The sequence below is a fragment of the Vicia villosa genome, linkage group LG4 (genome assembly GCF_029867415.1).
Source record: "Vicia villosa cultivar HV-30 ecotype Madison, WI linkage group LG4, Vvil1.0, whole genome shotgun sequence".
In the NCBI taxonomy this organism is placed as follows: domain Eukaryota; kingdom Viridiplantae; phylum Streptophyta; class Magnoliopsida; order Fabales; family Fabaceae; genus Vicia; species Vicia villosa.
Window position 1 is genome coordinate 160275854 of NC_081183.1, and position 14381 is coordinate 160290234.

Genomic DNA, 14381 nt, shown 5'->3' on the forward strand with positions numbered 1-14381 from the left:
TTCTTTACTATAGAATCTATAGGTCTTCTCTCTACATCTGATGTACTCGCCTTCCCATAAAATTTATAGTTTTGATCATTAAGCCGTAGAGAAGTAAATTAATCAACAATTCCAAAGTGTCATTTGAAAACAAATCATATGTCATATATGAAGGATAGAAAAACACTTAGAAAGGGGGGGGGGGGGGGTTTGAATAAGTGTAGCTTTTAAAACTTGTAAGATAAAAACTATTTGCACAATGATTTTTATCTTGGTTTGTTGTTAACTAAACTACTCCAGTCCACCCCCTTGGAGTGATTTACCTCTCCTGAGGATTTAATCCGCTAATCACACGAGATTACAATGGTTTTTCACTTAGACAACTTCTAAGTCTTCTAGAGTATACTGATCACAACCTGATCACTCTAGGAACAAACTGCTTATATACCCTCTAAGACTTTCTAGAGTATTCTGATCAACAATCTGATCACTCTAGTTCTTACAACTTAATGTAAACAAATTCTAAGAGTTACAATGCTTCTAATAAAGCTATTATCACAACTGTGATTTTCTCTTAAGTTTAAGCTTAATCTCACTAATATATTACAACAGCAATGTAGTGAGGTTGAAGATGAAGTTTGAGAGCTTTTTGAATTTTGACAGCGTTTCTCTATATTACTCAGAGTTGGTTTCAGAATTCGTAACCTTGCTTCTCATCAGAACTTCAATTTATAGGCGTTTGAGAAGATGACCGTTGGGAGCATTTAATGCTTTGCGTAATCTGTACAGCATTGCATTTAATGTTTCACTCTTTTGTCAACTACCTCGAGCCTTGCTTTCGCTGTGTCTACTGACGTTGCCTTTAATAGCTTTCAACGTTCCTTTTGTCAGTCAACGTAGCCTGCCAGCTAGTACTTGCTTCTGATCTGATGTTTGTGTAAACAACGTTTGAATATCATCAGAGTCAAACAGCTTGGTGCAGAGCATCTTCTTGTCTTCTAACCTTGAAGTGCTTCTTAGCGTGATACCATGAGAACTTCAGTGCTTCTGCTTCTGATCTCAAGTTCTTCTGATGCTTCCATAGACCATGTTCTGATTCTGCTTGACCATCTTCTGATGTCTTGCCAGACCATGTTCTGATGTTGCATGCTGAACCTTCTGAGTCAGTGCTTCTTGCGCTGATTTTGTGCATACTCTTTATATAATTCCTGAAATGGAAATTGCATAGTATTAGAGTACCACATTATCTCATACAAAATTCATATACATTGTTATCATCAAAACTAAGAATATTGATCAGAACAAATCTTGTTCTAACAATCTCCCCTTTTTTGATGATGACAAAAACATATATAAATGATATGAATTTGCAATCAGAATATCAGACGGCTAACGACAATTACACAGCTATAGCATAAGCATATAAACATAGTGTGTGAATATGTCTCCCCCTGAGATTAACAATCTCCCCCTGAGATAAATAATCTCCCCCTGAAATAAATACTGGAAGAAATTTATAAATAAATGACTTCCCTGAGTATTTTCCATTTCAGTTGAGACGATCACATATGCTTAGATCTTCAGAACATTCATAGCTTCTGATTCTTGCTTCCATAGGACAGTTTCAAAGCTTGAATTTCTTCTTGAATCATTGCATGATAGATTGTATCAGAACATTGTTGAATGTACCAGAGCATCATCAGAGCATCTCTACATCCTGAAATGTTACAGAACAAACTAAACGACAAAAGTCAGAGCATGAATGAATCAGAACATAATATATGTATCAGAACATATAATATGTATCAGAGCATAAACAATAATGTTTCAGAGCATATTTAGAACAAAAACATGCATTAGAACATATAAGGAATAAGAATGTGTTAGAGCATATTCTATCATCAGAATATCATAACACTCTTCCTTCTTACTTCTGATCTTGAAGCTTCATAGCACTCAGCTTGCTTCAATTTCCATGAGCTTGATTCCATACAGAATTGCTTTTCCCCATGTCTTTGCTTCTCATGTTGAGCTTTTAAGAATATCTTCACTTCCTGCAAAACACTCAAAGACATAGAACTTGCAAATTCTTGTTAGAAATGTGGAGACTTTCTCCCAGCATTTGATAATATAAATCAGATCATTTATCAAATTTTCTCCCCCTTTTTGTCATAACATCAAAAACACAAAAGATTCAGATGAAGAACAAAACAATTATGAGAGAAAAGAAGATAATTTTCATTGATAGCAAGAGAGAATTATCAGAAGGTACAAGGAAGATGCATAGAAGACAGATGCAAGAAACAAAGAAACAACTAAGACACAAAGACTAAGACGACCCTAGTTTAGACATAATCTTGGCCAGCATGTCATGAATCCCAGCATTGCTCTCAGTCTACCTCTCCATGAAAGAGCGGAACTCAGCATTGGTGTCATCTTGCTTGTCCATACTGTCATACCCCAAAATTTGCCCTCCTATATTTAATCAAAGGTTCTTCTATACCTTTTCAATGGCTCAAGGTTTAAAGGTTCATTCAAGCCACTCTCTCCTAATCGAGGGTCTCAAGATTAGGGTTTTCATCTTATCAAAGATTTTGAGTATTCAAGATCTCAAGTGGATCTCAAGAGGTCCCATATATCTCAAGGTATCTCCATGGAAATTATCAAGCTTCAATCCCAAGGATTTCCCACACTTTCATGATTTTTATTTTTGATATATTATGGATTTTGATCCATTTAAATATAAATTAAACTTAGAAAAATATCAAATAAATGGATTGAAATGTATGAATCATTTTAGATCATCCAAGGGGCCCAAATAACAAATTCAAGAGGTCCAAATTCAATGGCATTTGGTTAGAAAAAAGGAGGGTCTCAATATAGAAAGTTTCATGTTTTTTTTTAAGAGAATTCTTTCTCACTTGATACAAGAGATCCAAGAGCCCATTTAGAAACCCTAAGAATATCATATATATTCTAAAAAAACATGGAGAAGAAGGGGCACCGAAAATTTGGGCAAGAAGGAGAAGGGTTCACGTGGTAAAATTATCAAGAAACCTAGGGCAAGAAAATTTTTATTCTATAGCCAATATCAACGAATCCCAAGCGTGGCATCATCATCTGGAGGATACAAGGAGTCGTTCCCAGTCACCCTCAAGGCTCGCAATGCACTAAAACGATCCCTCTCAATTGCACCGGTTGTTAAGGTTTTTGAAACTTCTAAACTCTCAATTTTAATCGTATTCAATGGCGTGCTGACGTTTTATCAAGCTTGTATGAGTTTTTAGATTTATTCTGGGCGATTGAATCGAAGGTTTTACGTGGGAATTGCTGTCCACCATTGTTGCACCGTGTTGCTTTGTGTTGCTCGTATCTCGTTTTGCAGGGGGTTTCAGCCGAAAACAACACCGCCATTGTGTTCGCAGCCTATGATTTAGGTGGACTGGGTTATCTTCTTGGCTTTTCCACGCTGATTTGCAGGAATCGGAGCCCCTACTCACCGGAGAAGGTGAATTCTCGCCGGAGAAGAAGAGAGTTCCGGTGGGAGCAGGCAGGTGTGGGCCCCCTGGCGTCTCCTCATTGGCCAGTCCGCCAACATCACTCTCTCTTTCCATGGGGATCGCACGTGATTGGCTGGTCAGACTTGGACTGCTCTCTCTCTTCCTTTGATTGGCGCATCAGCATGCCCTGGGTCCCACGCTGCACACTCTTTGACTTGGCCCATTAATCCATCCATGTTTCTTTTATATTTTATTGAATGCAGTATTATTATGACTAACAAACATAGCCTGGTTGGTGATAGCAAAGGTAGTAGTATTACAAAGGCCTGTGTTCGAACCCTGGCTTTGTGATATTAATTTTAGCTATTAATTCTTCCATGTTCCAGCGTGTGCACAAGGAGGAGGCTCACCATGCACCCTCGATTCCTCACCACTGGATCTTCTATGATCCCAATCTAACGCATCCAGATTGAGGAGTATACCATACACCTCTTAGTCAGCCACATACGATGCCTTTCCAGGTTTTATATAATTTTATTGGTTTGTTTATAATTTTATTAGTTTGTTTATAATTTTATCAGTTTGTTTAGATTAAATATTGATGAATTATGTTTAGTCTATTCAATTGGTATAAGTAGGATTAGGGTTAGGATTATAGTATTTGTCCCGATTATTCGACCATCTCGATTTAATTTATTTAATAATTTTAATTATGGTAAATCACAAAAACCCTGTAAAGGTTTATAATATTAGGGTTCGCCAAATCCCATTGGCCACTTGGCCGAAGTCTTTGGATTTAATTTGTTATTCGTTCCGACTAAATCTATTGGTCGCAATGGTTAATAATCGATTAATTATTTAATCAAATCTAATAATTAAAATAATAATTATTTTGCTAAATGGTTTTAACCATCTTATTGGTTATGATGATTAGCATACCTTATCAATTTGTTATTATTTGTAATCGAATCTATCGATTATGAGGGGTAACGAGAAATTAATAAATCAATAATAAAACATATTAATTCATTATTAGTGATAATCGAATCAATCGATTTGAATTGGTAATGATGCAAAACCCCAATCTTTTAACTATGGTGGTCAAACCTATTGATCATTGCGGTTAATTGTGCCAAATCAGGGTTGTACGCCCAAATCTAAAAAACACTAAACCACGATACTACGGATGTTCATCCTTTTCAATTCACAACTTTCAAAACTACGACAGGCCATTCAAAAAGCCTTAATCAATTTCAAACCACAAATTCAAATTCTAAGGCGTACAATCCTGTGCCCCGAACTACGTTGACTCTGATTCTCCCTAAGGAGATACGTAGGCACTTGGCAACAAGGCGAGTCCCCCTCCCTAAAATTTCAATTTTCCCCTTATTCAATTCTTTAGTTATAAAACCTCAATATTTTAGCCATAAACCTTGACCTTAGATTCAAAGCCAATAGGAAAGGGTTGAGGGTGCCTAACACCTTCCCTCGACCTGAATATAGTATCTTACCCCGATCTCTATACTGCGTAGGGTTTCCTATTCGCCCTTCAGAATAGGTGGCGACTCTCTAAGTTATAAATTTTTAGGCAGGTTGCTACACATACGAGAAGCTAGCTCAGCTTGGTTCTTCTGAATAACCTCTAGAGTCTTCACCAGAAGAGAGGGTTCACCAGAAGAAGCTTCACAGCTTCTGTCCAGAGGGACAACATTCTCAACAACAGCTTCCATAGTGAGATCATCATCTTGATTTTCCTCAACAGGAATAGACTCAGCAGGATGATCTTCAGCATCAGCTTCTCCCATATTAGCATCTTCTTCATACTCAGGAGCAGGAAGATCAGAATCTCCATTCTCAAGAGCTTGAACAATGGCAGCAAGATTCCTTGGAGCAGAAGGACCTTCAACTTCTGGCGGGTCAACAACTTCTGGAATGACCAAATTGGGGTCTTCCTCAGAAGGATTTTCCCTCAGAAAGTTAAACAATGACTCGAAATCTCCAGTCAGAACTGGATACTTAGGTCTCCAAACCACAATCTCCCTACAAGGATTGTCTTTGCTTCAGGTTTGAAACCATGTGCTCTCAGATTTTCAAAGTCCACTGAAGACTCACAAAGAACTTCCATCTCTGCAGAAGGAATGGAACAGGTCTTCAATGGAGCAAAACCAAGCTTGCTCAAAACCAGTTGAGTGGAAGACATTTCTGCTTGGTTTGAGGAACTTGACGAAGGATTCATGATGAGATGCTAAGTTTCAGACACAAACTAGGGTTTATGCGATGAATGCAAAAAGAGAGGGACGAATGAAGAGAGAGAGTGAAAAAGATGAAATGAAGATGAAGGGGAGTATATAAAGGGTTGGGTAAAAGAAAATAATAACTGCAAAATGGTTTAAGTGAAATGATTACAGAAAAACATGACATCAATTTGCATTTAATGAGATATGACGTTAGGAGAGATAAAGTGACAAAATGAAATGATTTGCACAGTTACCTAGGGCGGCGTCTCCTCAACTGCACGCATGCTTGTCCAGAAATAGTAAACACGTGTTCATTTTCTGGAAAACTGGTGACAACTGTTTTACTTTAAAAGAGATTCTGAATCAACTTAGATAATGAAGCGTTAGTAATAACAGAATCAGAACTTCTAATTGATCATTATCAGAACTTCTTATATACACATAATCCCAACACATTTCAGAATTTAACCATACATAAGATCTTCTCATCTTCTCATTCTGGGCATAAATCTATACTGATATTCTTCAGAATGAACTTAAACCTATCTTCAGCAAGGGGTTTCGTAAAGATATCAGCCCATTGATGGTCTGTATCCACAAAGTTTAAAGAGAGAACACCCTTCTGAACATAGTCCCTAATGAAATGATGTTTAATCTCAATATGTTTAGCTTTGGAATGTAAGATAGGATTCTTAGATAAACATATGGCAGAAGTATTATCACAGAAGATAAGAATGTTACTCTCATATATTTGATAATCTTCTAGCTGACTCTTCATCCAGAGCATTTGTGTGCTACAACCAGCAGCAGCAACATATTCTGCTTCTGTTGTTGAGAGGGCAATGGTAGCTTGCTTCTTGCTATACCAGGAGATCAGATGACTTCCTAGAAATTGACAACTTCCAGAAGTACTCTTCCTTTCAATTCTGTCTCCAGCATAGTCAACATCACAAAATCCTACTAAGTTGTATTCTTTAGATCTTCTGTAGACTAAACTAACATTAGTAGTGCCTTTCAGATACCTCAGAATTATCTTAACAGCAGTTAAGTGAGATTCTCTAGGATCTGATTGGAATCTAGCGCACAAACAAACACTGAATAGAATGTCATGTCTAGAAGCAGTTAAATATAGAAGAGATCCAATCATACCTCTGTACAACTTCTGATCTACCTTCTTACTTACCTCATCCTTACCTAGAACACACGTTGGATGCATAGGAGTTTTGGCTTCTTTGCTTTCAGAAAGATTAAACTTCTTCAGAAGTTCTTTCACATACTTCGTTTAATGAACATAAGTTCCATCAGAAGTTTGATTGATTTGAATCCCAAGAAAATACTTGAGTTCACCCATCATACTCATTTCAAATTCAGCCTGCATAGACTTAGCAAACTCCTTTCCAAGTGAAGCATTAGATGTTCCAAAAATAATATCATCAACATAAATTTGACAAATTAAAATGTCCTTCTTAGATGTTTTACAGAAGAGAGTCGTATCCACTTGTCCTCTAGTGAAACCATTGTCCAGAAGGAAAGAACTTAATATTCCGTACCAAGCTCTAGGAGCTTGCTTCAATCCATACAATGATTTCTTAAGTTTGAAAATATGTTCTGGAGACTTAGAGTCTTCAAAACCAGGAGGTTGGTGGACATAGACTTCCTCATCTATATAACCATTTAAGAAGGCACTCTTGACATCCATCTGATATAGAGTGATGTTGTGTTGAGTGGCAAAAGAAATTAATAAGCGAATAGATTCTAACCTGGCCACTGGTGCAAAGGTTTCTGTATAGTCAATTCCTTCTTGTTGACTATATCCCTGAGCCACCAGTCTGGCTTTGTTTCTTACCACTTCTCCCTTCTCACTAAGCTTGTTTCTGAAAACCCACTTTGTACCAATGATGTTGAATCCTTTTGGTCTAGGAACCAAATACCATACATCATTCCTTGTAAACTGATTTAGTTCTTCTTGCATGGCAATTATCCAGTCTGGATCTTCTAGAGCTTGATCAACAGAAGTTGGCTCGATCAAAGAAACAAGACCTAATTGACATTCTGCATTGTTCTTAAGGAATGCTCTGGTTCTGATAGGGTAATATTTCTTTCCAAAGATCACATCTTCTGAGTGAGCTGAGGTGAGTCTAGAAGATCTTCTGACTGCTGGTTCTTCAGAAATTCTGAGATTCTCTAAAGATGCAGCAACTTGATCTTTTGATTCCTTGCTTCTGAGATTTTCAGCTTCTGAAACTTTGCTTCTTGGTTCTACAACTTTTGATATATCAATATCTATATCTGCAAAATTCTGAAACTGCTTTGGCTTTTCAAGACCAAGCTTATCATCAAATCTGATATTGATTTATTCTTCTACGACCGATGTTTCAGTATTGTATACTCTGTAGCCTTTAGAGCGTTCAGAATATCCAAGAAGGAAACATTTTTGTGCCTTAGAATCAAACTTACCAAGATGATCTTTAGTATTCAGAATAAAACAAACACATCCAAAAGGATGAAAATATGAAATGTTGGGCTTTCTGTTCTTCCACAATTCATAAGGAGTCTTATTTAGAATAGGTCTTATAGAGATTCTATTCTGAATATAACATGCAGTGTTTATTGCTTCTGCCCAGAAGTGCTTAGCTATATTGGTTTCATTGATCATGGTTCTGGCCATTTCTTGTAGAGTCCTATTCTTTCGCTCTACAACTCCATTTTGCTGTGGAGTTCTGGGGCAAGAGAAATCATGGGCAATACCATTTTATTTGAAGAACTCCTCAAAGAATCTGTTCTCAAATTCACCATCATGATCACTTCTGACCTTTATGATTTTGCACTCCTTCTCAGATTGAATCTGAGTGCAGAATTCAAAGAACACTGAATGAGACTCATCCTTGTGTTTTAAGAACTTTACCCATGTCCAGCGGCTATAATCATCTACGATGACTAATCCATATTTCTTCCCTCTGACAGATGCTGTTTTGACTGGTCCAAACAGATCAATGTGCAGAAGTTCTAACGGCCTTGAGGAAGAGACAACATTCTTAGATTTGAATGCAGGTTTGGAGAACTTGCCCTTCTGACATGCTTCACAAAGAGCCTCTGATTTGAATTTCAAATTTGGGAGTCCTCTGACCAGATTTAGTTTGTTAATCTGAGAAATCTTTCTCAAACTAGCATGTCCTAATCTTCTGTGCCAAACTCATTGCTCTTCAGAAACAGACATAAGGCAAGTCACCTTCTGCTTCTCAAGATCAGAAATATCAATCTTATAAATGTTGTTCTTTCTCTTGCCTGTAAATAGGATTGAGCCATCCTTCTGACTTACAGCCTTGCAAGACTTTTGATTGAAGATTATGTCATAACCATTGTCACTTAATTGACTTATGGACAATAAGTTATACGCTAATCCTTCTACAAGAAGTACATTAGTTATGGAAGGAGAGTTACCAATACTTATGGTTCCAGAGCCAATAATCTTGCCCTTCTGATCTCCTCCAAACTTGACTTCTCCACCAGATTTAAGCACCAGGTCTTGGAACATAGACCTTCTTCCCGTCATGTGTCGCGAGCACTCAGAGTCCAGGTAACATGACATTTTGTGCTTTTACTTATTTGCTGCTAAGGATATATGCAACAGAAATTATCTTCTCCTTAGGTACCACCGTTTCTTGGGTCCTTTCTTGTTAGTTTTCCTCAAGTTCTGATTGAACTTGGGTTTAGCATGATAAGTAACAGGAGGAACAGCATGATATTCTTTAGGTTTTGCAGCTTGATATTTTTTAGGTTGTGTCACATGCTTCTTGGTGTGTGAAGTGTTAAAACTTTTGGCATGTGAAGTGAGCCTAATATCTTGTGAGTGGCCATATTTGAACTGATCATACAATGGCTTGTATGTGATTTTCAAATCATCAACAAGTTCAAATTTTTGTGGGGTATCACCCTCATAGCCAACGCCAATCCTTTTGTTTCCAGAAACACCATATATCATAGAAGCAAGATGACTTCTGCTCTGCCAATACTTCTAGATAGGAACTTTCTGAAGCTCGAGTCATATTCTTTCAGAATATGATTGAGACTAGGAATAGATTTTTCTGATTCAGAAGGAAATCCAATATCTTTGGATAATTTTAAAACTTTTTCCTTCAGTTCAGAATTTTCCACTTCCAGCTTCTTAGTTTCAAATTCAAATAGATTTTTCAGCTTTTTGTATTTGATACTAAGATGAACCTTGAGTTCCAGAAGTTCAGTTAAACTGGAAACTAACTCTTCTCTAGAAAGTTCAGAAAATACCTCTTCAGAATCTGATTCTGATGTAGATTCTGATCCGTCATCCACTATGGCCATCAGTGCAAGGTTTGCCTGCTCACCTTCAGAGTCTGATTCTGATTCTGATTCTGAATCATCCCATGTTGCCATAAGACCTTTTTTCTTATGAAACTTCTTCTTGGGATTCTCCTTCTGAAGTTTTGGACATTCATTCTTGAAGTGTCCAGGCTCATTGCACTCATATCAGATGACCTTCTTCTTGTCAGATCTTCTGCCTCCAGAAGATTCTCCTCTTTCAGGCTTCTTTGAACTTCTGATGCTCTTGAACTTCCTTTGCTTGCTCTTCCAGAGATGGTTTACCCTTCTGGTGATCATGGACAGTTCATATTTTTCTTCTGATTCTGATTCTTCAGGATCTACTTCTTCAGCCTGAAAAGCGTTAGTGCATGTTTTATAATTAGATTTTAACGCAATAAACTTACCTTTCTTCTGAGGTTCATTAGCATCCAGCTCAATTTCATGACTCCTCAGAGCACTGATTAGCACTTCTAAAGAGACTTCATTCAGATTCTTTGCTATCTTGAATGCAGTCACCATTGGACCCCATCTTCTGGGCAAGCTTCTGATGCTCTTGTTTACATGATCAGCCTTGGTGTAGCCTTTGTCCAAAACTCTTAATCCAGCAGTTAGCGTTTGAAATCTTGAGAACATCTTCTCAATATTTTCATCGTCCTCCATCTTGAAGGCTTCATATTTCTGGATTAGGGCAAGAGCTTTGTTCTCCTTGACTTGAGCATTTCCTTCATGGGTCATTTTCAATGACTCATATATATCATAGGCAGTTTCCCTGTTAGATATCTTCTCATACTCAGCATGAGAGATAGCATTAAGCAAAACAGTCCTACATTTATGATGATTTTTGAATAGCTTCTTTTGATCATCATTCATTTCTTGTCTTTTAAGCCTTACGCCAGTAGCCTTCACTGGATGTTTGTAACCATCCATCAGAAGATCCCATAAGTCACCATCTAGACCAAGGAAGTAACTTTCAAGTTTATCTTTCCAGTATTCAAAGTTTTCACCATCAAATATTGGTGGTCTAGTATAACCATTGTTACCATTTCCATTAAATTGCTCAGCAGAGCCAGATGTAGATGTATTTGTTGGATTTTCACCAGACATCTGGACTTAAGCGTTTTTCTCTTCCTGAATCTTTTCTAAACACGGTTAAGTGCTTGCACCTTAGAACCGGCGCTCTGATGCCAATTGAAGGATAGAAAAACACTTAGAAAGGGGGGGTTTGAATAAGTGTAGCTTTTAAAACTTGTAAGATAAAAACTATTTGCACAATGATTTTTATCCTGATTCGTTGTTAACTAAACTACTCCAGTCCACCCCCTTGGAGTGATTTACCTCTCCTGAGGATTTAATCCACTAATCACACAAGATTACAATGGTTTTCCACTTAGACAACTTCTAAGTCTTCTAGAGTATACTGATCACAACCTGATCACTCTAGGAACAAACTGCTTAGATACCCTCTAAGACTTTCTAGAGTATTCTGATCAACAACCTGATCACTCTAGTTCTTACAACTTAATGTAAACAAATTCTAAGAGTTACAATGCTTCTAATAAAGCTATTATCACAACTGTGATTTTCTCTTAAGTTTAAGCTTAATCTCACTAATATATTACAACAGCAATGTAGTGAGGTTGAAGATGAAGTTTGAGAGCTTTTTGAATTTTGACAGCGTTTCTGTATATTACTCAGAGTTGGTTTCAGAATTCGTAACCTTGCTTCTCATCAGAACTTCAATTTATAGGCGTTTGAGAAGACGACCGTTGGGAGCATTTAATGCTTTGCGTAATCCGTACAGCATTGCATTTAATGTTTCACTCTTTTGTCAACTACCTCGAGCCTTGCTTTCGCTGTGTCTACTGACGTTGCCTTTAATAGCTTTCAACGTTCCTTTTGTCAGTTAGCGTAGCCTGCCAGCTAGTACTTGCTTCTGATCTGATGTTTGTGTAAATAACGTTTGAATATCATCAAATTCAAACAGCTTGGTGCAGAGCATCTTCTTGTCTTCTGACCTTGAAGTGCTTCTTAGCGTGATACCATGAGAACTTCAGTGCTTTTGCTTCTAATCTCAAGTTCTTCTGATGCTTCCATAGACCATGTTCTGATTCTGCTTGACCATCTTCTGATGTCTTGCCAGACCATGTTCTGATGTTGCATGCTGAACCTTCTGAGTCAGTGCTTCTTGCGCTGATTTTGTGCATACTCTTTATATAATTCCTGAAATGGAAATAGCATTGTATTATAGTACCACATTATCTCATACAAAATTCATATACATTGTTATCATCAAAACTAAGAATATTGATCAGAACAAATCTTGTTCTAACAATATACACTTGCACCCTTGACAATTATATGATGGTAAACAAGTTGAGATATACAAGACAACTTATGTAGCCCTTTTTTAGTGGTTGTTTATTTAAGCCTAATTATTTTGGTTTTATTTTATAAATAAATTTATGAAAATACCCTTTTCTTAAAGTTAACATTCCCATGGATTATAGACCATGTTGTTTATATGATTCCACTCAAAATATGGTACGAAAGTTCATTTCTGTAAATTTTCTAGGGTGGATCCGAATAAGCATCTTTGTATAATTTCCTAAACTCACCTGAATTCATTTTAAGCTATTGGAAGCATGTCTATTGCACATGACAGTGGATATTTTGGAGATGTATTTTTGAAAATACCTCAAAATATTGTTTAGGCAGTAACATTGTCTAAACTTTGTTTTTTATAGGTCAATTTATATTTTAGGTCATTTTAGACTATAAATTAGAAAACACATACTTTAATTGACTCACATACTACACATACATTAATTGAAGTACATTCAAAATACACCGACCATATGTAAGTTGTTCCAAAAATACAAAAATTAATACAATCAAACATAAACTATTGTATGTGTGACCCCTTGATTTCTCTGCATTTACTACCAAGCATTATGTGCATCAACAATAATATATTCTACGAGGGTCAATTAAGGTTTGTCTTTATCAAAAGGCCATCCTCTTTGCCCGATCTCTCTATATCCACAATACATCAATCGATAATGCGTATGTCATGGGAGTGATCATCCCTAACCTTAAGTAACCTATTTGAGTTAATACATTAATCAAAACTCAAAATAAACTAAATGAGAAACTTACTAAAAAATATGTTGATGAGAGTGTAAAGTGTTGAAAGTAGTAGTTAGAGGGAGTAGTGAACGACAAGATACACAAGCAAATGATCTGATGTTGCTTCCAAACTTGACCTTTGGTGGAAACTGAAAATGGGTAGAAGAGGGAGAGAGAAAGTCTTTTTCTTCTGAAAGATGAAGGAGAAGAGGGGAGTCTGACGCGAGTTTTAATTATGTTCACCTAGTTCAGAGATGCATCTCCAATTTTTTTTTGTGAATTTAAAAAAAAAATATTCAGAGATGTTTTTCCGAACATACCCTACAATTTCCTTCGCAAATTCTCCGAATTTAACTTTACCTAAAATGAAGAATTCGTGCGTCCGAAAATATATCTCCAAAAACAAAGCATTTTAGAAATTCCACACATAACCTGAGAGAATATATAAGGTGCACTGAGAAGTTGCCCTTGGATAATTCATTTCAAATTAAGTTTGAGAGAACCATTAATGTGCAACCCTAATTTAATGTAGTCTTAACTAAAACTAAACTTTTCCTATTTCTTATTTTAAACATAAGATGATTGTCATTCTAGAATTTTTTATTTTTAGTATATTACATTATAATTCAAACAAAATCAATTAAACTATTATATTTATAAATTAAATATTTAAATATTTAAATTATACGGCATTAAATAATTTACAAGTCATCCAAATCAAATAGCTTATAATTTTTTATTTTTTAATAGGCAACTTTTTACTTCAAAATTGATTCCAACAAAATTTCACATTATTTTGGATAAAAAATAAGCTTGATTGTAAGAGTTTGATATTGTTGCTTGAAAAGTTGGATTTTAATTCTTTTTAAAAATACTATATCAAACCAATATTCGAGATTAAGTTTATAAAATCGGAGAAGGTAGTGGATAATTGTTTTAAGTATTTAGGAAAATTATTAAATTAAATTGAAGTAAAAAACCTCATTGATCGGGTTTAATTGTTTGAGACACATAGCAAATCATGGATTTTTGAAAACATACATTTTTTATATCAATTACCTAATCCCTTTTTTAGAAGCCAAAACTGACCTGAGGGTTGTGGATAATATGGAACACCATCATAGGTGGTCTATGATGAACTACATTTTCGTTTATTCACTCCGTTGATCTAACTGTTTCATCATATGTAATACTAAGACTC